General features: G+C 42.1%; 1 protein-coding gene across 4 annotated transcripts in view; it reads right to left on the reverse strand.

Moving 5' to 3' along the window:
* The window catches only part of RNF144B (ring finger protein 144B), a 140526-nt gene that overhangs the window by 55554 nt on the left and 59260 nt on the right, over positions 1 to 25712 (reverse strand). The window contains exon 1 of one of the 4 annotated variants that reach the window (XM_059724334.1): positions 15936 to 16317. The exons of 2 other annotated variants lie outside the window; for them this stretch is intronic. The gene's annotated coding sequence lies outside the window, so the exon portion shown is untranslated. Of the gene's footprint in view, positions 1 to 15935; positions 16318 to 25712 lie in introns of those variants that run through there. One more of the 4 variants, XM_014606739.3, reaches the window with a different exon arrangement.

The raw sequence follows: 25712 nt of genomic DNA on the forward strand, positions 1-25712 counted from the left end.
GCACATTGGACTAACATGTTCTAAAAGTGCCAAAGTAATAAGGAGGCTTCTGAAACATTTATCCAGAAGCAATGACTCTAAAGCGCTAAGTCACTTTTGGCAAAAGGGCAGTCACTAAAGGAATAACACTGCAGTAATTCCATTGGCTATGCTGCTGCTCAATTAGAAGAGAATCTGACCCAGTAAAAGGAGCATTACCATAATCAGGCCCTAGGTATATCATTCTGAAACTATTTAGTGCTGGTGTGATTATGGGAACAACTAACATTTTACCTCAGAATTTTTAATTACTGTTAGTAAATCCTAATATCTTCGTTCAGCCAGCCTCCTATTGTTTTCAAAGATAAAAGAAAAGAGTGGACCCTTCTTTAATAAATCCTGCAAGAAGAGCTGAGGGGTAGAACATTCAGCAACCATTTTTTGATTCAGTGTCCCTCTTATTGTTCTAGCAGGATTTAGATTTTACTCCCTTTCCTGCCCAACCTGCTTATGGAATGAAAGATCCAACTCAAATGATGTGTTTGATCATGTATGGGTGGCCTTTAGTCAGCACCCCAACTGTTTAAGGTCTGCTATTACAAGCCAAGTGTATCAGGCTCCAAATTCTTTGGATACAAGATATTCCATCTGCAGATTTATAAAAAAAAAAAAAACAACTCACAAAATTCCTCTCAAGGGCATCAACAGGAAGCCACTTCTATGAATGTTAGTTCAGAGGCTCAAATGCAACTTCAAGCACTTACGCTAAGTACAGGCAGTCAAAAAGCCCCAGGCTGAATTGATTCAATCTTCACAGGTTAGTCTGCATAGTTGCATAGATTGCTTAGCATAGACTGCTAAACTACATAGATTGAACCAATAAGCAAGTGAACAGACATTCACTTTTGATTCTGGAAATGCAGCCACATGCCTGCAGAGGCCTAGGTCAGAAGTCAGGGGGTGCTAGAGCACACTTCCCTGCTTGGTTGAAACAGACAGCTTCAGCCGAAGCTAACCTACCCACCCTGCAAGAAAGAGTTTTCAGGTGAAGTGCAAAGCATCTGGGATGCTGAGGGACTGAGAGGTAATTTGAGTCTGGAGGGGATCTGAGATAGAAGTTCAAGAAACCAATTTAATCTAAATCAGTTAAGTCTGGTGCTACAACCATTCAGGTTTACCTTAAACTGGTTCCAGCCATTTTGAAATTTGAGCTGAACTTCTGTTGTGTTACAGATTTGAACTAGTTTCCAGTTCCAATCATGTATACCGGTTTCTGTGCAACTTCTGTCCCTAGTCTTAGAGATATTTTGTAGAGTTATGAAAACCTTCTGTAACAACCTTGGATCCATAAATGAATAAATAGAATTACTTTCATCCATATATGCCATACTTTCATCTTATACATCTAATACTCAATTATTAGATACGTGTTGCTAAGCAACTTAACTCATGGCTTGCCTACACAGACATGTTCCCACTAAAGTCAGTAGAGCTGTGTGCAGCAAACACAGGAAATGAGGTTCCAGAACTGTTTATCGCAAAAAAGGTCACTGTTTATTTTCAGTAATGGAGCCATTAATAAAACAACAGCAAAACTAAACCTACAGTTTTTGTATGTTGCTGCCTAATAATTAGGCACATATCTCCACATCCAGATGACTGTACCTACAACCAAAGTTAAAGTAGACCTTATGGTCTGAAAATAATATTCAATTTCTAAGTAACTAGTACTAAGATTTTAGAAAGTGAGGTTCCCAAATGAACTAACTCCTATGATGCCATTCTTGGTAATGGAGAATATGGTCATAATTTCATAGATGTGTGTGGATCTCAGCTGGGAAAAATGGGATAAGTGACTTCAGTAAATTCTGATGGAACTTAACAGTCTCTACCAAGTGAGGATCTGTCCCAAAAATGTTTAGAAAAAATTCTCTGTGTCTCAGTACACGATTTTGGCGTTTCAAAATCATCTTAAAATGCAACACCTTTAAACACACCAGGGCTACACTAAAATTAATTTAATGAGTGTTTAGTGCCATCCACAGTATGGGCAGCTATGTAGATATGCTGTAGTCACTGTGCATTCTCCCACTTCTCCTGCCCACTGGGCACAATATACACAGCTACTTATCACATCCTGATTCAGCAAAACACTCAGCCTGTGATTAAGGTTCCTGTTTAGGAAAAGACATTTAAGCACATGATTAAATGCTTTCTTGTATTGTAACCTAAATGTTTTGCTGAACAGGGACAAGATCACTAATCTGCTTAAAGAAGTCCTTGGATCATTTGCCAAATTTGGGACCTATAAAAGGACCACTGACCATAGAAAACAAAAATCTTGTTTTAAAAGCAACATCTTTTACTGCATGTAGAGCTTAAACAAGTGACAGGTGTATACCAGTAAAAACAGTCTTTACACTGGTGTAAAAATGGAGATAATTGGACTACATAAACCAGGGGTTGCAAATCATCTGGTCGCAGATGCTACCACTTTGTCCGGACTTGACCCACATGCCAGCCTGAGTGGGTGGTTGGGGGAGGGAGTGGCAGGTCAGTGAGCCTGATCTAGCCCACAGGGCTGGCTACATACCATTCATCTAGCCTGTAGTCCAGCCCCACACCACTCATTGGGTGTGCACTGTGCAGGGCCAAATGGGTTTGACACCCCTGACAAATCCCTACACAAGTGCAACTTACTCAAATCCTAAATAAAGTTACGCTGGGGGAAAGAGGGTAAATCTATACCAGTGTAGACACTGCCCACTGTCTGCCCACTTTGATCCTAGCATAGCCACAGCTGAATACAAACAGATTATCATTACCTGCTCCCCCATCACCTCATGGTGAGACACCATACCAGGAGCAGATACCATGGAATAGTTGTTAGTCTGTCTGCTCTGATCCACAGTGATTTACGTTAATATACAAAACCAATATAAGTCAAACTGATGCAAATGTGTAATCTGACCAAAGCCTTAGATTGATTGTTTTGCACTCGTGCCTTGAGAATACAGTAAGCTTGGTGTATACAACTGAGCAGGTCCCAAAAGTGAAAATATATTGGGGTGGGGGAGGGGGGGGAGAGAAAGGGGGATCCCTCTGAAAGGCTTCTAAAACAGGGTATTAAGAAGGCAAAAAGATCCTTCGAGTCAAATCATCTCTTTTGTGCAGTGCTAAGGAGCCAACCCTGGCAAAATGATAGTCTCTTGTACTGCAAAAAAAATTTTAAAAAAAAGATGTTTAAGATCAAGCGGCCTAAGTAAACATGCTATCTGGTACAAGAGAACACACCAAAGGCAATCTCTCCAATTTGTTTTCATTGAGACGGCTGAAAAAATAAGCATTTGAGCTGCTGTTCAAGAAGCAGTGAATATGATTTTCATATCATGCTAGCAACAGAAAATAAATAAAATATTTTTAAAAGAATGCAGTGGGTGGGAAAGCTCCAACACTGGAAGTATTCTCAATTAGCACAATCACAGGATAATACATTAATAAATGTCTTACCAGGTATTCTCAAATCTGTTTCTTTTTCTATTACTATTTAGGGCACCTGAAACATTAATTTTAAAACTTCCCGATAACATATTTACCCAATATCTCAGTGCCATTTTAAACAGATACATCTTAATTTCAATGGAACAAAACTATGGCATTTATTGTGATCGCTAAATACCGCTGCAAAGTTTTTGGAATGACTATAGCATGCTGCGGTGTTTCCTCCAATAGTAAGGATAATAGGGCAATTTTAGAATATTGATTCCAAATAGACTATTTGGATTCTATAATACTGATTGTTGGAACTGCAACAATTACTCATCATATCAAGACCTTCTAGGAGGCTTATGGAAGAGGGAATACTGATCTTGATTGAACATAATGAACCAAATGCAGCATTTGTATGAACAGATGCAACAGCTAGGATACCAATTAATGCTCATTGCAAAGATGGAGGTCTTTGTGTGTGCACTTGGCATAAGGAATTGGCTCCTTTCAAAGGAAGGGAGGAAAAAAAAAAAAAACCCAGAAGGCAGTTTGGTTCTTTCTTCTTATTATTTAAGACTGGGGGGAGGGGTTCCCAGTACACGTCACTAAACTAGGAAATAGACATCTCATTTGTATTGGTGTAAAATTTAAGGCAGTACAAGAGACAGCTAAAGGAAAGTCCTTAAGATCACTTTTCCCTAAAACCTGCAAATGGTGGAACAAATGAGACTCCATGCTGTCACAAAATTGAAACGCATAGTCTTACAATAGTCCTATGGCATCCCATGACTGGCCACAGCCACAAACTGGCAATTGTCAGAGATTGCAAGGCTAGAAGGGACTATTATGATCACCTTGGCTAATTTTATTTTTTTATTGTAATCCGCTCCGAGTCTGTTGGGAAGGGTGACATGCACCAGTAAACGGAATAAATAAGTCTCCTACATAACAGAGGTCACTGAATTTCATCTAGTTATTACTGAACTGATCCTGATAGCTTGTGACTCAACTCAAGCATAAGTATATTCAAGCACATTCTGGCAAAAGCTACAGGTGGCAAGTGTCCAGAGTACCATTTCTGCTCCCACTGAAATCCATGGCAAATATCCCATGGATTTCAGCAACAGCAAGAGCAGATCCATCGAACTGCGTGCTGTAACAAGAAAGACCACAAGGGAATGTAGGAAACAGGAAAAGCAAATACATTTGGCACATCACATCACACTTCCATGTATTTTTTAAATGCGGTGGACTTACCAATTCAGCCTAGCTCGAATGGGCTCAGGGAATCTTTGTTTTGAGCCCCTCCACCAAAGGCTAGGCAGGGAGGCAAAAAGCCTCCCAGACCTCATTGAAGCCTGCGTTCTGCAGGTACAGCAAAACTTCAGGGGAGGAGCCTCCAAAGTGAATAAAAGGAGCTGCATGCCCAGCATGTGGCAGATGCATTGGGGGAACAGAGAAGAAGGAAGAAGGGGCCAAGAACTTGGGAAGAGCTTCCCAGCAGGTGAAGCAGCAACCAGAAGAGCACAGAAGACTCCCCTGACTGGGACAGATGTCACAGCCTCATCGGCACGCAGAGCAGCGCACAGGGCCCAGACCTAGAGGCTACTCAAGGCAGTCCATATCTGCATTCCCTGGCAGGCAGCCAGGGAGCGGTGCAGAGACTGCTGCATGGAGCTCAGACCCTGAAGCTGCTCAAGGCAGCTTGGGTCTGTAACCCTTGGCAAGTGGCCAAATGGCACATGGAGCATCCAGAAATGGATCAGAGAGCTGCTTTGGGTGGCTCGAGCCCCATTCCCTGGCACGTGGCCAGGTAGTTGATGCAGATAGCATTGGACCAGAGGGTGCAAGAGCTGATTGAGCCCCAATATATCATAAGGCGGCCCGGGCCTCCAACCTATCCAGGCAGAAGGACATGCCCTGTGGTGCATGGGTCAGTGCATGGGGCCACATTGGGCTGCTGTGCAGGGAGAGAAAGAGCCCAGGTAGTGAAAGGCCACCCCGGTGGGAGCCAGACAGCCCTGCAACAACAGGAGTCATAAGTTGCAGGGGAGAGGGGTCTCCCAGAGCAGAGGGAACCCTCGGGAGGGGAGACAACAGGGGCCCTGTGGGGTAAGGGTCCTGACCCTACCCGAGATAGGCAGGAGGACCTGGGACCTTGTGCCTCTCCCTGATGAGTAGCAGCAAGGGCTCCCATCACAGAACTGGGGGGGGGGGAAGTCCAGGTATACCTACCCTCATTGGGGTGCCGAAGGGTCTAAGAGTGCCTTACATTTTGTCAGACCGTGCCTTATATTTTGTTATATTCGGGTTGTTTTGAGCACAGGTATATGTATATACCTCTTATCTAATGTTTCTTGGTTAATGGTTTGTCACAAGTTGTAAATAGTTACCTGTTGTTTATTCTGTGATATTGTTGTACTTACCTGCACTTACCTGTTCCAGGATGCACCTGCTCACCTCTGGCGGGTGTGGACTGTTGGCATTTGCTTTCGCTTATTGTTTTAGGGATCACTATTGACCTATGTGGGGTTCGAGGCCACTGGTGGCGGTACTTTTCCCGGGTTGTTGATTATTGAAGATAGCATTGTATGTAAAGTTGAATTGTAAAATATTTATTCTCAGTTGAAGATTTCACCTGTGTGAGTGTGTATTATAGACATATACCAAAAGCTTTGTTATCTGGCACCCATGGGGAATGGGAGGTGTCAGATAACCAAATATGCCAATTACCTAAAAGGCCCAAACAGGCATCTTTGCCTGTTTGAGCCGCCACCCCTCCCACCACGTTAGTGTGCTGGGGGACAGGGAGGGGGACCTCAGGCACACTCAGGACAGACTGCTATGCCCCAGGCCATGGGGGCTCAGCAGCACAGGCTGCTTTGCCCTGGGTTGTTGGGGGCTCGGCGAAACTGGAAGTGCCACAGTGGGCACTTCCAGTTTCGCTTTGGTCATGTTGACTGGCATGCCAGTTAATAGAGCATGCTGGTTTGTATGATGCCAGATAGCATGGCTTTTGCTGTACATAGGTACAAGTGAAACATACATAACGTTAATAAATTTGTAAATAGTTAAGCCATCTTGTCCTGGCCTGGCTCTACAGAGAATAAAGGAACTGGTACAGAGACAATCAGATCCCTCTCACAGCACTACCACCTGACCACTCGTCCCTTCCATTTCCAGATGGGGCATGCCCTCGGGTGTATCTGGGCTACATAAACAAAAAGAAACAAAGTCAGAGCTGGTACTGCATGAACTGTCTGTAGGAGGAGGATTAAAATATGAAACTAGAGCTAAATTAATCCATGATTGAAATCAGCATATGTTTAATTAATGTTAAAGTACAATTCATTGCTATATAAATCACTTTTCTGGATTGTATCAGCAGAACATTTTTTTTTAAAAAAAAAACATGCCACTTTCAAAGGAATCCTTTAATCATGGCATTAGTTTAGCATAATTAACAATTAACTTAAAAACAAAACAATAGTTTTTTCCAAAATATGTTACAATATATTGCCCATTATTTTAGAAACAGAACGCCATTCAAACTAATTAATGAGTTTTAATTTTTCACATTTTTAGCAAATTGTCAAAAGCACCACAGTCAGTGAGAGGATTCTGAAATGTTTACCCAAAGACTCTGAGGAGCCTCAGTCTCAGTGATCTTTCATGTGCCTAGAGGTCTATGTCATTTTTGAAAATGAAACAGTCTCTAAAAGTAGTTTTGAAAATTTCACATCAAGAATTTGGGTGACTCCACCGACTAGGAGTTTTAATTAAAGTGAATCTGGCCCATTAAAGGGGCAGTACTGTAAACACAGTCAGTAAGTATATCATTCTGAAACTATCAAACACTGGTATAATTAGGGGGTGCTTCTGTTAGAGGTCCCACCAGTGCCTCAGCTCTGCAACTCTAACTTCCTCTTCATCGTTCTTAGGAGCTGTATTCCACTCACAACACTCCTCAGGACCAGGCACCAAAAGCACTGGCAGAGGCACTGCAGCCATCCCACTGATGGAGGCTGCCTATGGCTATCGGGGTACTGAAAGGATATAGGACATCTACACCACCAGTCAACGTTTCTTTTTAACCATATTCCTTCTAACAGAAACTGTCCTTTATATTCTTGGATAGGACCAGTTACTGCAGACTTTAAAATTGTTACGTCTTTCTACTATGTTCATTTTTAATGAGCAGGGAGTATTTTGCTCTGCAGCTTCAGGTACATAAGAGTCTCACATTTTATTAGACTCCAACTAAAAACTTGATAGCAGCCAGTGTGCTAAAAGCAGTGCAGGTTGCGCTGACAAAAGGCCTTGTATCTTTTTTTCCTTGTATTCCCCTGTCTGTCTCTATCTTCTGTCCTTTGACTTGGATGCTTTACAGATTTGTATAGCATCTCCTCAAAATGAGGTCCAGTTCAGTGACTCAAGTTTCTAGGTACTACCAAAATACAAGTAAATACCAGTATATGGGTGCTATACTTGTGACAGCCAGAACCAGAGGGATTAATAAGCAATAAATATGTGCTTCTTGGAGACATTTAGTATTTTGCCTAACAGGTAATATTAGCCAATATAAAGCTTGTAAGTTCATAACCCGCAAATGTAATTTGTCTGTCATAAGTTTAACCAAAATGATAAAACTAACTGTTTGTATTAATCGTGGGACTGACTGGGCCCCAAAGGCGAAGCTGTAGCTGCAAGATTAGCTGACCTAACGGTTTTTGCTCAGGGTTCAGCCTTGACAATAAAAACTGGATCCAACTGCCTGGCACACCCAACACATTCCAGGAAAGCACGTCCCAAGAAAGCATATTCAGAGAAACCTAAAAGGGTTGGGCTTAGTAATGTTAAATTTCAAACCTAAAGGTGGCTGCATTGTAATTTGCTTATTGGATAAACCCAAGTCTAGGTTTTATGCTAGCAAATTATAATTTTTAACACCTTTCAATCCCATAGGGTAACAGCTATAGGGCAAGATTGGGCGTGGCTCTAAAACCAACAGATTAGCATAAGAATAGGTATAAAAAGCACATGGGTCAGGTAACCAGCAGAAAGGAGGGAACAGAACAGTCATTGCTGTTCCAAGCCCGGACTCTGGACTCCCGTTGACTAGGATGTGATCCTCACACACACCAGATCTTCCCTAGTAATTCCTCCGGCAGCATCGATTGGGGATGCCTGACTTCGCCGAAATCACTTGGCACGCACCTGGCAAAGGGACTATCGATAAGTTGCCAACCCATGTCTGTCTCTGTTGTTCTGAACAGCCCAGTGGCTGATACCCTCACAGTGCCCAGTTGGCCTGTGACAGAATTGACCCATCTGTTGTTATTATTTACTATTAGCTCTTTAATACTGCATTATCTGCTTATCGCATTTATCTTTCTGTTAACTGTTGTGTGTGTAAGCTATAATAAATTTGCCTTTGCTTCACTCCCAACTTTGCCTCCTCGATCTGAAACTGAACTGAACAACCTAGTGGCTGATACCCTCGCAGTGCCCAGTTGGCCTGCAATAGAATTGATACACTCACAGTGCCCAGCTGGCCTGTGACAAAGATGGCATCACCTACACTAAGTGTAGCAAATGACTGATGCTCATTTCCCCAAATTCAGCATGACAGAGGAAGACAGAGAAATGACAATATCCCCACGTGTGAAGTTCTATCTTTGAAAACTTCACTGTGCCTCATAACCAGGGTCAGCTTCTACAAGCTCTTAGCTATTATGTTTAACCTTGCTTTTGCAAGTACTCCTATTATCCTTTATGTGAATAAGCTACATGAATAATTACAATCATGTGAATAAATTTCAAGCAGGGATGTCTGAAAAGATGTAGTTCTAAATCTTCAGAGATACAGAGCCAGCCCTTCCCCTGAAGTACATCTGTTTGCAATTGATTATGACCTCCTAAAATCCTTCTCTAGCATGCCTGTGAGCCAGCCCATTAAATATAACAAACAGGCAGCTACCACCCTGAAGGGACCATTTTCCAACATCTTGCTACCTTTTCTCCAACTTGGTTTGGTGTTCCTTGCGTCTGTGAGGTTGCTGACAGATGTTCAGTTAAAGGTACAATGGGATCTGATCCCCAATCCCAACAATCATGCCTCCTGCCATGCCACATGTGCACGTAGGAATTCAGGATCAGCTCCGAGTTATGCCCGACTGGCAGTGCAGGGAGAGCCTGAGATTGTGATCACTCTGGGCTCCTCCTGCACCAGCAAGTAGCAAGCTGGGAGCCTGGGGAGCCCATGGCTGGGAGGACTAGTCTGCTGATCACCGGACTGGCACTTCCAGCCATATAAAAAGAAAAAACCATTGCAAACATGCAATTCATTTTTTGTCACAAGCAAAATGGTTTCAAGCCTCCATAGTCACTCATTTGCAATCAGGAAAGAAAAAGAATATTCTGTCTTACAATAAAAAAAAGTTATCCAGCATCAAAGCATCTGACACGCACCCAGAACAAGTTCTCACTTTTATTAATTTGGCCCATATCTTGTACTTCTGAATGCCTTTCCTTTCCTTCCCATTATTACAAGAGAGTGATAAATTTTGTGTTTGTTGTGAGCTTTCCTACCAGTACTGCCTTTTCAGTGTCAGGAGGAGTAATTGTGAGTGTGATAATGCAAGGATTTTTTTTTTTCCTTATAAAAATAATTTTATACTCTGTTTAAGTGTTTTTCTAATCAGTGTCTCTCTTCTCTCCCTCAGGCACAGAGATAACCTATAGAACAACTCCCTCTGCCCAGCATGTCAACAAAAATCCCTGCAGTACTAGAAAAAACACCTACAACAGTTATGATCATACTGATGCACTCCAACAAGTTGCAGGGTACAAGCACACGTAAAGTAGGCTTCTCTAAAGCACTCGGTATGAGCAGTTGTACTATTAACTTCAACAGAAGCAAAGCTAGCCCACCTGGGCACATCTACACATGCAATTAATGCACATGAATGAACTCTGGAGTCTAATTGGAGTTTTTGCTCCTGGGTGCACTGTTTGAGCATGCACCTGGAAGCAAGAATCTCCAAAATATATTGCTCCAGTTTATTCATGCACAGCACATGAAACCCAATCAGAGCAGCCCGGGCTGGCAGGCAACCCAGGGGATCAGCCTGCCAGCCCAGAGTTGCTCCAGCTGAGCTCCATGTCCACAAGGACTGCCTGCCAGCTAGCCCCACACTGAAGCATCTTTGTGCCCCAGCCAGCCTCATCACCATCTACATGTGTGTCGATACACACAAAACAGTGCCACCACAGGGTAGTATTTGTGTTTAGCCAGACTACCCTGAGGTGGTGTTTATTAGTCTACTCCAACCTAACAGGGTTGCACATTTAAACAGTGACATTTTACTGCAGTGCTAATTAGTCAGCTCTGCAGTAAATGTCTCATGTAGACATGTCTCATGCACAACACTGAGTACTTTTGAAAATCCAATGCAAATGGGTCCAAATTCGGCACTGTCATGTGAGTAGCCCCACTGAAATACTATAAGAATGAAAAATTTTGAACAAGTCCCAATGTCTTGTTAGGCTTGCTGAAACCTGCAACTATGTTTGTATTAATAATTACTTTAGATGTTATCTTTCCCTTTAGAGGAGGAAGAGGCTGTCCCCAAGCATATTTTGTATAGCAAGATTCAAGATGGCTCTAGAAAGTGAGGTTACCCTGCATGGTGCTACCACAATGTGTGCAAAAATTATATGAAGTTGTTCAACATCAGTGTAGAAGGGACAGAACCCCATCCGATCTGGAGGGAACAAATATATAAATAAATGTACATGAATTAGAACTACACATGTGGGCTTTTAGCTCTTTGAGAAAAATTACATAAGGAACTGAAATGTCTTTCTAATTACAGGGTTTGCCTAACCACAAATACATTAGAGGGGTTTTCCTTTGAGTGTGGGGAGAGTTTACCAACAGTACAAAATATTCCACTAGTGCCTTTAATAAAATTCTTAATCTATTTAGAAAGAACAATGGGGAACTGTGATCTGACTGTATATTTGTATGTGAAGATACCAAGAGTTGGGGAAATTAGAAAAGGAGGATTTATTTATTTTTTGTTTTAGGTATTTTAATTTAAAACTATCACTGTGTTCGCTGAGCTTTTAGCCCAATTCATCACTTCTTAATTAGCTGAAATTTCTGCTCTATGCTGCCTTAACCCTGCTCCCACTGAAGTCAATGGGAGTTTTATAGAAGTCTTGCTTGACTGAGGGCAAGATGAGGTCCTTTATAATTTAGCCCTTTCAGTTTATTTTTTTTAATGAATACCTTAATATTGTCTAGCACTGATCTACTTTTTTAATGTCCACTCAGTTCCAGTGAAGTGAAACCATGAGAGAGAGAGAGAGAGAGAGAGAGAGAGAACTGAACACTGTATTTTCTTAGTCGATCAGCACAAAGTTATTTGGCACAGGCACCTCTGTAAATATTTGTGAAACACTGGGTAAATTTTCAGTGCACCACAGTCCTCAGACCTGCACTTTCCTCAATTGAGTATGGAGGCCAGGAGTCTAGAACTGGTGCTCAATACTGTTGTAAAAGAAAATATAAAATTGATGCAGGCTGGGTCTGATGTCACTGGGGTATTGTTTTCTTCTGCTTTATTCTGCTTTGTTTAGCTTGATTTCCTTTTATTTACAAAACCAGATTTTTTTAAAGGTAGCAGAATACTACCATCTCTCTAGTTATTTCTACCTTTACTAGGTAATAAGGAAACCCTGCAAAGTGCACTGCTCAGAGTGTAAAGCCTGCAAAAACAAGATGTACTCATTTCTCAGGGGTCCATCTATAGAAGTAGGGAGTAAATTGTGGGAGTAGTTTTCACAGCCAAGTAGAAGGTGCAGGCAACCCCTGCTTAATGTGGTGTTACTTAGTGTTATTTCGCTATAGCACTAATTTAAAATTAATACCTGATTTCACTTAGCGCTGAGTCAGTTTCGCTATAGCGATCAGCAAAGCAGCAGTGGTAGCAAGAAATGGTGAGTGGCAGCGAGTGGACAGGTGGGAAATAGCTCGGGGCTGCACTGGTGCCGCAGGGCCAGGGCCATAAGGGGCCCAGGGTGGGGCAGCAGGAGCTGGGGGGGTGGGAAGCAGCAGTGGCAAGAAGCAGCAAGTGGGGGGCAGGCATGAGTGCGGGACCCCTGCCAGAGTGCCGAACCCAGCAGGAGCACAGGCCGTGGGCTGGCACATGGGGCCGGTGTGGCCAGTAGGCAGGCAGAGGGGTGGGGGAGAGGCAGCAGTGATGGTAAGAAGCTACGGTAAGCAGCAGCAGTAACCAATTATTTCTATTTGCATTAACGCCTACGGGAAATGGGTTTCGCTTAACACAGTCCACTTAACACTCAGTTTTCCCAGAACCAATTAAAAGCATTAAGCGGGGGTTGCCTGTAAAGTAGTCTGTTTTGATATGTCCTATGAATTCAGGACAGCTCTGACTTGGCAATGTGCCTTAAGTGGATACCACAAGTGCATGTGAACATAATAAGAGCATGAGAATGCAATAATGGCTTAAGTTTCATAATGCTACCAGCTCAGGAGGTATTTGTGTATTTGATACATCTAGGATTTAAGCACTGTATAATTTTAGGGAATGAAAAGATGCACAATTATACTATACCTTTTAACTAGGGAGAGTGTCACCTGTTGTAGCATAACTATTTTATCTGTTTGCTGCCAAACTACAGTAAGTGATGTTAAGCTACAGTAAATAATGCCTTACTGAAATGGAGTGAATTACTATGGTTTAACTTCACTTACTCTGGGTTAGGAGTGGATAGATAAAACAGTTATTCTACAGCTGCAGTGCAGCAATTGCCTTCCTCAGAGGAGTGTAGCTGTTTTATCTGTACACACATTTAGATAAATCAAAATAAATCTTCTTCCCTAAAAGAACACAAGAGGGGGAAGTTGAAGATCTAGGGACCTTTAAAGCTATGTACCAAAGACTTACTCTACTAGGTATTCCATATGTGGGACTCCCACAGACACTAGTAGGAATTCCTCAGAAGGACTCATATCATTGGCATTGTATGAGGTATACTAATAGACCAAGAGCCAAGTTTAAAATGATAGCTCTTTCTGTTCCCCTGCAAAGTGACTCGCTTCTTTCTCATGGGGATATTTTGAATATCTTATGTTGTGTTAAGGACAGGTTACATCTCCCAAATATATGGAAACAATAGATATACTCCTCCCATTTTCATTTTCCTTGTACCCAGCCCTATATCATCTGGCTGCCTTAAAAACCTGGCTAAAGAGATAACTGTCATTTCCATTTGGTTTTCCATTTATTTATGCAATACATTTCACCGCAGAGTGCTTCACGAGCTATATGCACATGTATGTGCATTCACACACAAATGCAGCCGTGTCTGGTGATAACCATCACACAGTATGCAATTCAACAAGGTGGGGAATGAAATTTTGTGCAATAGTTAAATCCTATTCATGCACAGAGCCATGCAGGTTAATATCCAAAGAGCAGACAGGGCCTTGTTTTTGGATATAGTACCGTGCAGTTAGTTGAATGGAGCAAAATGAATCTGATTCCTCCCCCTCACTGGTTAATCCTGGAGACAGCTGTACATACTCTGTTTAAAGTATCTATCTTTTTTATGATTTACAGTAGTTTTAAACATTGTTTGCATGGGAGTTGTTGGATTTTTTTTAATATAGCCTGTACCTTGAATTTAAACTGCTATCATTTTACAATGAAAACCCTTACATGGACACTTAAGTGCCTTGATTCAGTTTAGTTTGTGTCACTTGGGAGGGAGTTTAGATACTCTTACACCCAAGAGATTTATTTTGGTATGCCCAGGATGCATCTACACATGCAATTAAACACACAGCAATGAACTCCAGTGCACACTGCATCAGAGTTTATTGCTCCTAGGCGCCACGTTAAAACACGCACCCAGGATTGCAGCACATTGAGCTGGGGCCCAGGGCGTCAGCCTGCCAGACTGGGGCTGCTCCAACCTGGGGCTGCTCCAATGTGTTGTGGAGGGGCTGGCTGGCACCCAGCCAGCCCTGTCAGCAGCTGCACATGCATTGTTGTGCACTAAAGAAGTTGGATAGTACTTGTAAATACAAGTACTATCCTATGGTGGAGTTTATCAGTTTATTGTGGCCTAATAGGACTGGACATGTAGACACTGAGACATTTACTGGGGACCTAATTAGTCAGCTCTGCAGTAAAGCGTTATGCCCCCAGTAACACTTTCATGTGTAGACAAGCACTAAGCGAGACAAGCACAAGGCCAATGTGCCTAGTTCAGAAAGGATTAGGGGCTGGATTATGAAACTTTTGTTTCAAGATAACACAGTACTCCAAACCAGATATTTAGAACTCAAAGCCACCTACAAGCAAAGCACCAGCCCTACTACTAGAATGCAAGTACCACTCAGTAATTTCAGCATATGTGGGTATTTCAGTCCTGGCCTGTTATGCTACAATTCTCCTCTTCTAAAACATTCATGAGGATGGAAAGCCACACCAGGAGGATGGAAAGCCACACTACACTGTTTCCTTAACTACAGTCCTTCTAAATACTGAACTATGTATAGTGCTCCATGAACAAGGACATTTGATATAAAAGTACATCATAAGATAGTAGAATGCCTTGCATTCTCTAGAATACAGAGTCTTAAAACTGAGAAGCCAGAGTACAGAATCCTTATTACTGAAGTAATCTTGTGTTGAGACAGCCTTAAAATGAGGAAGAGGAAACACTATATTTACACCAGCAAACGTACAGTGTTTCATTCCCTTTAGAAAATAATCCGCATTAGTGTTCATACGTACTGCAAATGTTGGATTTGTTTGCCTAATCTCAATATCCCGAAGCTCTGAATGGAATTAGAGGAATACGCTAATATTTAGCGCACAGATCTGTCCTCTGTTTTTCCTGATCCAGCTACTTTATGCTGAAAAGTGTTTTTAAACCTGCAGAAAATCCATGTGTTTTAAGACCAGCCTCTGTTCAGTTTGTTCAACGTATGAGTTGTTATATTTAAGCTATAACAGATAAGCCTAACTGTATGCCATTTTAGTCACTGCTTTCACACACACACAAACATGCCCTAGTACTGCAGCATTTTCAAACACATCATGCAGATATTTCTTTAAAAAGTTACCTTGACAAAACTAATATCATTCTCTTGAACAGGACTGAATGTATATTTCATTTTCTCTGCCTTTGATAGTCAAGCTTGCAAGATTTCTTCAAATCTCAGCCGTTTTAAACACCATATAGTTACAGATTTAGGTCAAAATCACACACAAATGTTTTCTAGATTTTTAACCTTTCCATTTTCTTACCTTTTTTGCTAGTCAAGCACATAAGCAGAGCCATTTAGCCACTTCATTATCTCACAGTATAAGGAAAAACGAAGTGTTAAAAAATAGAGAGAGAGCGAGCGCTATCTCTAAACATACCTTGAACGGAGGGTAGTGTTCATTCCCAGCTGTTTGACTTTTCAATAGCTTCACTCACACTTCAGTGCTCCAAAGCTTCATGTCACAACCACTGTAGCTTACAGTCTAAATCAGAAACGGATTTCTCTCTCACACACTCTCTTCCTTTATCTGTGTGTCTGACAGCTTTGCACTCTTCAGTACTGTAACACGACTTTTGTCTCCCAGCCCTTTTGCCACACGGATAAATAATCCCCTCCCTGCTATTAAGAGCATATTGCCATTATATCTTAAAAAGCACGTCACAGCTTGCATGGAGTAGCAGTGAGAAAGCTACATGTATTTATACAGGAAGCTTGAGCACAGCACTTCCTACTTCCCATCTGAGTCTCAATTCAACTGCAGGTGATTACTTAAACCCTGCCAGCTTTTAACCAATACCTATCCCAACCTTATTTTGGGGATCTGTGCTGCTTTACATTTATAACCCCCCTTCAATTCCTGACAAGATAAAAGTCAAGGGAATATAATACAATTTGTAACACCCAAATACAACCCTCCAGCTGCTACTTAACCTCTTCTCAGACAGTAGATTGTTTAGTAGCTGACCTATTGGCAAATGTTGCCTGAAATGTTATTGCTTTCTTCTTATCCTGTCCCACAAAAGAAATGTTCCAAATATGAAGCAATTTCCCCATGGGGAAAATGTCCAAAATTGGCGGTGTAATTTCAAGTCTGGATCATTTATGCTGCTGATTTTATTTAGCTTGCTTTGTTAGGACAAACTAAAGGCATGACACTACTGCAGAAAAAAAAGCTGCAAGTCTAATATGAAATTATGACTCGAGGCTGAGGGGTTTACATAATAGAGATTATGCATTCAGAACTTCTATAGTTCATGTATAGGTGTCATTTGTATTTATCCAACTGAAAAAATCAGCAGTAGATACTGTGCCATCTAACACTGGATACAGATAGACCAAACATTTACACGACTGTAATTAGCATTACACCAGTATAAAAAAAGTAACGAACATGCAACACAAGTCTCTGAATTAATTACCCCTTAAAATAGACAGGAGTAAAGCACTATTGGTATGATTTATATTAAGTTAGCTTAAATCTGCCTACCCCCGGGCAGCCATCTGTGAAAGCCCATCAGGCTATTTACCTGCTCCCTCACCAGCTAGTGGCTTGGCATAGTAATAGCCACCTACTGGGCAATTTACCACAGGATAGCTGCACATCTGTCCCTTCCCAATCCCAGTGTAATTTATGTTGATACACAAAACCTATGTAAATAATGCCAAGTTATATGCTCATCTTTCTATGCCCAAAGAGCCAATAGAAGCTCTTCTCTTTCTGCTGATGGAAAGTGCTACACCATTGATAAAATGTACAGAGATTCCATATCAGAGCTCCAATGGTGTGGTAAGAGACCAAAAGAAACAAACTAAGGATGCTAATCTATAATTTTCTCTTTATGATGAAATGTGTTTATTTGCATAACATATAATTATTGTTGGCAAATTGCCTGCATACTTAGTGGTACAAACTGCTGAACATAGACTAATTTATTTTGTGTAAATATCTCATGCCTGACTTTCCAATCATTTTCAGAGTTGTTCTACATATATGTTTGAGAGATGTGCGAATTAAATAAAATTTCCTTTCACGATCTTAATTCAGTCCCCTAGCGTGTATGATACTGTCTTTAATTCTATGATCACATACTGCGTGTTCCACAAGCAGAGCTGTCAGCTTTGCTACCTTAATTTTCTTTTAACATTCAGTGCTTTTATAATTCATTTTCCTTTAAGAGAACAGAAAAAAAAAATTGATTGGGTGGAATCATGTTTACCCCTCTGTGACATAATTCATTGGTAAGATTGGAACATTTGAATCCATAAAGCAAATCTTTGTCTTGTGAGCTGCTCCTAGCATAGTAAGCCATTCTCCTCATTTCCCTGACAAAAACATATTTTACTAGTGGGTTTCATAGCTATTTGCTATTCTGCAAGGAAATACTGAGCTTTTAGGTTCAATTCCAAGTTCAGGAAGACAATATGCCTCTCCTGTCTCCTACCCCATGCCCAGCTCAGCTCTTACCATTGTCTTTGTCAGGCAAGGTTTTTCATATTTGCTGTACTGGCTGCTATCCTTTCTTCCCCTAGCCCTTACACTTCTCCACAAAAAATACTGATGGGCAGAAAGAGAAGCAATGTGAACACCTAAAAAACCACCCAAAAACGCCCTTCCTATACTCACATTCTGTGCCCAGCACCCTCCACCCCATGACCCTGACAATGACACATACTAAACAACTTAGTGAGAATTGTACACAAACTGCACAATCAGCATAAAGGAGAGATGGAGCACACTCAATACAAGAAAAATCTTTCATAAATTTTAGTAGCCAAAGTTGAACAAGCTTCTGAGCATAGGCAATATATCAGAGGCTTATAATTCAGAAAAATTTGGGCAGATTATCTCTATGACAGCAAATATACTTCCCCCGCATCATACTGACCCAACCGCTATCAAATTTCAAGTCTTGGCTTGGGAAGTGCTTGAGGTGGGCTGCCAAATTGAAATGCCAGGCTTTGCTAGATTTTTTCTAGTTCTCAGTTGTTTCTCAGGACCAGTCTCTCAAGACACCATTAGCAAATCAGCACCTTGACCCTCTATCAGATATATACTTAAGTACATTCACATGACCCCTTTGAATCTCCTTCTACCACATGACAAAGTCTGGGAAATTACAGATTCAGTAGGTATGTCTACACCAGATGCTTTACTACACATTAGCATAGTTCATTAAGCAGTAAGCATGTGAGTCTACATGTGCATACACTTAATGTACAGTAAACCACCCTAATAAGTATATTTGCGACCTGCAAATGCAAGTAGCCAATTTACTTATAATTACATGCCCCTGGGAGCTGCCTGCTGCCAGGGCAAGCTCCACCACCAGGGCCCTGGCGAAGACTATGTTCCCCTGCCCCAGCAGCACGGAGCTCCATGCCCCCTGCTCCAAGATTGTGATTGGGGAGCAGGGCCTGGGAGAAAGGATAAGGATCTCCCAGCACCAGCCCTATGACCACAGAACTGGCACAGGGAGCTCTCTGCTGGCAGGGGCTGGGGAGCCTGTTCCATGCCCAGCTCTGTGATCACAGACCTTCCTGGGGAACAAGCTCTCCAGCCTGTTCCCCACCCAGCTCTGCGATAAGAGAGCTGAGCAGGCAGCAGGCTCCCTGCAATCACAAAGCTGATCAGCAAACAGGCTCCCCAGCCTGTTCCCCACCAAGCAGGAAACAGGCTTCCCAGCCCACAATCACAGAATGGGGGTTAGGAACTGTCCTGGTCACAGGCAGGTCCCAGCCCCATGCTCTGATCAACTGATTGAAGCAAAAGGCTTGGAAAGAGCTGCAGGGGTGGGGTAGGTCCCAGCCCCCTGCCCTAATCCACCGGTGAAGCAGCCAGCACCTAGGGGCAGGGTGTAATGTCTCCTGGCCCAGTGCTCCCTTGCAAGAATGCCTCCCACCTCCCCCAGTGGCAGCAGGGGCCCATTGCAGGGCCCCAGGAAGCAAGAGCAGTTTGCTGCCATTAGCAGCAAATCTGTTCTCGCTTTCCTGCACATGTGGACACCTGCCTGAGAGCACTTACTCACAAGTTTACACACAAATAAACTGCTCCTGGACCCAGTAAGGACTGTTGCATTGATCTTTTTCCCAGTCTCTATACAGAAGTGGAGGAATTTCTTCTCCCCAAACAAGTGTTTTGTTGCAGCTCCCATAGGGAACAAGTGTTCTTCACCTTTCTGTTAAACCGATACAGAGCGAGTTCAAGGCCAGTAGCAGAAGAGTAGATGCTTTCAGAGTACCAGTCTGGACAAATACCACTTTTACTATAGCAGGTCCTCATTAGTAAGTGGAATCTAGCAATGATGTCAAATTAATTTGGCCCTGTGAGCTAAGTGAGGGGTGTGGGACAAGCCCATGAGCAGAACAAAGAGCCGAGGGCTGGCCATGCGGGCTGGATTGGGACCACAAGCCCCTTCCCACCCCTTCCTCATTTTCACCCTGCATGCTGGCCAGTCAGGTACAGCACATCCTTGGACTGGCCAGAGCAAGCACTAGATCAAGCATGTGGAAAGGTGCACAAACTAGCCCCATGCAGGTGCCAGAAAGTGTGGGTTCTAGAGTAGGTGCCATATGCATATCAAGTCCTAGGCCCTGTGCACAGGACTGGTCCAGCATGTACTACAAGTGAGTCAACTCTAGATGCAGAACCAGCAGTGGGGTCCAGCTGATGCAACTCGGTGGGCAGGATCCACCCCAAGGACTCCATCGTTAGCACTCCTGGCTTAGAGAATAGTGGGTAAGCTAACTCCTGTTTACATTACTTATGAAAATAGTTCCACTGACATCTAGAGAAACTACCCTTTTAAGTTAAGTAAGCTGCATTTTTCACATTAAGGCTACAAGACATTTTGCAACATGCATCTTAGAATGTTGTATGAAACGTTCTATGATCCCTTATGCATATTTTTGCATTCCTTAAATGTTGAGGGGGGACTTGGACAAGTCATCAGAAATTTTGACTTCATGGACATGAAAAACCATTTGATTTTCTCAACAAACAGATAGTTTCCTTCAAGGGAAATATGTGACAAACATAGCTCAAAAAAATCACTTAAATGTCAAAATCAGGACCCATTACCCTATTTGACATACACTTCTAGAGCAAAAGTTTCCAGACTGACTTATGATGCTCACTTGCTGATATTCTGTGAACAGCTGAATCCCCTTTGCATATTTATTTCTTGCTTGTTGCAGCTTCTGTGTTTATAGAGGATCTTCACAGCAAAGGAGAGCGAGGCTAAAGTCAGGTTACTTGTGATAAAGATGGGCTGGCTGCTAAAGTCACTGACCAGTGAGCATGCATTTCAGATTTCCTTCTGTCTGCAGCAGGTATGACTCTGGTAAGCAGCACTACGAAGTTTGACTCAAGCTCTAACGACTCTCACTTTTAGCACTGGAGGTCCTAATTTAATGTACGGTATGGCACCCAAGACAGCAGCCACCAGGTTATAGCATAGGAAGAGCAAAAAAGCAAATTAGACAATGGGATTACAATTTTTCAAAAATAAAAGCATTAAAGTCTGCTAGTAATTTAATATTACCATATTTTCTCACATACAACACATACTTTTTTTTTCCCCCCCAAAAACCAGCTGCTGCAAACTGCAGTGTACATTATATGTGAAAAATATGGTAAGTGTAGCTTCTTCTATGCCAGGCAAAAGCAAAAGTAAAATCTGCATATGACTCACAGGAAGCAGAACAATGAGCAGGCTTAGCTCCTTAGCTGCTGCTATTCAGTTACTTATACAAGGAAAGATATCTTTTTTTTTAAGTCTGCCTTTTAAAAACAAGGTGTGTATCTTATTCTGTGATGTGTTGTATGTGAAAAATATGGTATTTTATTTTTCTGCCTAACTCTATGGAGGTAGCCCATGCAAATGTGAAAAGTGAAAGGTTGTTCACAAGACCATCTCAAATGCATCATCCTTCCAGCATGCTGATATGAGACAGTGCAATTGCACAGGCTTGAGCTCATGAGACAATGTCATGGCAATTATTTCAATTGTCTTCAGTAAAGCAGTAACTTAAGTCATTATATCATTATCTCCTTGTGATACTTATACACTCCAGTACTGATGGACAGTTTTGTAGAATTATTTTCCCTGCCAAATATTCCTCAAGCTTGTGTGCTTAAGGATAGTGAAGAACACATCCTCTTGGTGAAGTGGTTTTGAGATGTTATGAGTCATGCTAAAATTGCTACCCAGCTGGATTCTCCTGCCTCTCACAGCAATTCAATTGGGTTTGCTTTATTTGTTGGTTTAAAAAAAAAAAGTCACAAGGGAATGTCATGGCATATCAGCCACATCACAAACTAATCACTTCCCAAATTAGATTCCTTTTTATGATGATGGGAGTCATGCAAGCATAGTGTCAAATTAGCTCTGTAAATTTATTGATAATCCTATAGCTTTGTGGGGGGGAAAGCCCGAGATGTTATCTGCCAAGAGGCAGTCCCACAGCAAATTTTGAGTTGAGTTAAAACCTCCAAGAAGAGTACAACCTTGACACAAGCTTAACTAAATCTCTCTCTCCATCCACTGTTAGTATTTCTATCAATCACAAAACTATCTGGGCACTAACATGTTACTAAATTCATAATTAATGTCTGTGGTACCGCAACCAAAATTGCCTCTCAAACAAATCCTATTAAAGGCAAATTAATACATCAAGCTATAACAGTCTTATAAATTTACATAATGAGTCAAAATCAAGCCACAAGAAAAAAATTGTTTCCAATATGACTGATAACAGTACAACAAAAATTATAATTGCTTACGACTTCTGGCAGAAAAATAACATTGTGCTTTTGAGCAAGGGGGTTTTTTGGTTTGTTTTTAAAAAGATGAAGACACACAAAACATAAGAAAATGTACCTTTACCTGTTTCAGCCATTGTGTATGCATGCTTCATATTTTCATGCACAAAACAGTATTTGTAATATGCAAATACAAGAAAAATCAGTATTTATGAGCTATTTTTTAAAGATAATATTTGCCTGTTATGATAACAAATGCCTTTTTGTATGCATAATCAGTGAATGTACATTCTATGCAGTTGCAAGTAAGGTACCTGCAGCATCATAAAATGGTAATGGCTTTCCTCAAAACAGCAAGAGGAAGTAGTTTTCTGAAGAGGTAATCATCCTAAAAAGTCAATTTGCCATCACAGTAGTCTTACATGCTTCGCTATGAAGTTCTATACAGTTGGGCCTTGATTTACACAGTATGTTTCTGCATGGTTTCAGTTATGCATGGTCAATTAATTGTGACTCTTTATTTTTGTACACAGTATGAATTCACTGTACACTGTATAAATTTTGCACAGTGAAATGCAGTTGCCAGGATGTGCAGATCCGTATAGAATCAGCTGATCCCTTCCCACTCCCCGCCCACCACGTTGCTCTCAGTGTAGCTGGTAAAGGTGTTGGCTTGTGGTGGAAGGGTAGGGGGGAGGGAAAGGACATGGGGGGCAAATCAGTGCCCCCCCCCCCCGTAGTGAGGGAGGGAGGAAGTAGGGCAGGGGCTGGGGCAGGCACTGCCCAGCTAGGGTGGGGCAGGCACGGGACAAAGCCACGGCTCATCCAGAAGCCCGGCACAGCCCCAGCTCCAGCCCACAGCTACAGCCCACCCGCCCATGTGGATGTGGCAGCACATGCCCCGCCCCCCGCCCTCCTGGGGTGAGCACAGCGGTGGGAGCAGCCCCGCACCCCCTGGATGAACCGCTGCTCCATCCTGCACCTGCTCCACCCCAGCTGGGCAGCATCTGCACCTGCCCCACTCCTCCCTCGCTGCAGGGTCCATTGACCTGCGCCCACCCAAGCCCCTTCCCTCCCCCCTCCCCTTCCACCACACCAGACTTACCAGCTGCATGTAGTTCTCCAAGCCATCAGGCTCTGCTCCTTGCTGCCTGTGTGCTGCGCTGCCGCTGTGCACATGCACAGACATTTATCAGCCAAATTATCAGCCGCATCTGGAACCTAAACCCTTATTTCCCATAGATCCTTGGTATCTTTTTATGTGATTCCTATTTGCATGGTGTTTCTTCAAGAACGTAACCACCGTGTAAATCAAGGCCTGACTGTACTTAAAATGTTGTATTTCCATGACATATATGGGTTTAATGTATAGAAGGCTAGAATAAATGTATAAAGCTCCTTGGTATAATTTGGGATTATTTTTACCTTACAAGTTTTACTTTGATTAGCTGCAAGAAAATCAAGATCACATCTTTTCATGTTTAAGTAACTACTGTTCTACAAGTCTAACTTGGTATGCAAGTCACTCACTGATATACCTGTTAGTGGTCTATTTCCTTTTGCCTAAAACAGAGTAACATTTTATAATAAGGTATTATACCATGCATAATAAATCAAATAGATGTTTTAAAGTGTACTGAGTAAAAATCTTAGGAAAAGAGCATATTTTTTTCTTATTGTAAAAACCATGACTAAAAGAGTATACTAATTTCTGAATGTCTGCAATGCTTACATCCTCAAAATATGTGCCTATGCCTCAACTAGACACAAAGAAGAAAAGAAAAATGTGATTTGGTGATTGTTAGTCACCCTGCTCTATTTCAGATTAGGAGATTCCCTAAACCTACAAATAAATGGCACTGCCATGATCATATGCATAGCTCCACAACATTCCAATATATTTATTACAGATCTTGAAGTCCATCTCCCTTGCAGTTGTCCTCTCATCTCCCTATTACACCCAAGATACACTAATGACATCTCTGTTATGCGAACACATGGGAAGGAATATCAGGAAAAATTCTACCAGGATATTAATAATTTCTACTTCTCCATCAAACTGACTCTTGAATGCTCCTTGGACATGACCATGAAACTCTGCACTAGCCACATCACCATAACTGCTACAGCTACTTCTATGCTACCAGCTTTCATCCTAAGCAAAATACTAGATCCATCATCTACAGCCACGCTCTACATTACAGCAGTGTTTGCTCTGATCCCACTGATCAGGATATATGCCTCAGGGATCTAGAATAGTTTCCTGCAATACAATCTCAAAACCTTATCCATCCAGAAAAAAGCCAGGCTCAAATCCTGCTACACTACCAACCCCAAGACAAGGAAAACAAAATCTTTCTGGTAATCACTTCAGGCATTTTTACGTGTGTTCCAGGAGAGTGGGGGGGGGAGGGGAATCGCTTTCATTAGGGTGAATCCAATGAATGAGTTTTAATTAAACCACCCCCACCGCCACCTTGAAGCACACAGACACTGATACACGAGACACAAAGGCCAATTAGGATGCTCCAGCAGACTTGATTAATTGAGTCTACTCCAACACGCTGTAATTACAGCACATCAATGCAGCTTCCCAGCATGTCTACAAGCACCCTTATAGCCCTCATCTGTAGGAACATGGAAAGATACTTGCAGTGGTGGTTTTACAGGAGGGTTTGACTGGCAAAGGGAGAAGAGTTAGGAACACTTTAGACATATCATTAATGACCTCCTGGAAAATGACATCTCAAAATAGCCTCAGGGGACAAGCCTATCCTGGCTTCCAGGTAGCCCCTCAACCTTAGATGATGTTTCTCCCTTAACAGACTACCTAAATTCTATTCTCACCAGGCTACCACACCTTATTAAAGATCCAGATACCAGATGTGTCCCCTCATCAACATAGATCACATCATTGCTGAAGCAAACACCACAAATAATAACATTCAGGGTTCATTTACTTGCTCCTCCACCAATGTCATATGCACCACCACTTATTTACAGTGCCCCTCTGCTATCTATGTTGGCCAGACAGAGCAATTCCCAAGTAAAAGAATGAATGAACACTGATATGACATCAATTCCAGAAACACAAAGTCCCAATAATATTTTAGCTTCCCTGAACATGTCATCACTGACTTGAGATTAACTGTATTTAACAAAATAATTTTAAAAACCAACTTGAACATGACTGCCCAGGCTCTTCCCCTTGACCAGAAGCATTGAGGAGAATACCACCTGAGCCCCTGTCTCCTTCACCTTTGCACCCAGAGCCCTGTAATCACTTTTGATCTGCTCAGAGTCTCCCTTGGCAGTGTCACTGGTGCCCACATGGATGAGCAGCATGGAGTAATAGTCAAAGGACTGGGTGAGTCTCGGTAATCTTTCCATGAC

The sequence above is a fragment of the Alligator mississippiensis genome, chromosome 3 (genome assembly GCF_030867095.1).
Source record: "Alligator mississippiensis isolate rAllMis1 chromosome 3, rAllMis1, whole genome shotgun sequence".
NCBI lineage: Eukaryota > Metazoa > Chordata > Crocodylia > Alligatoridae > Alligator > Alligator mississippiensis.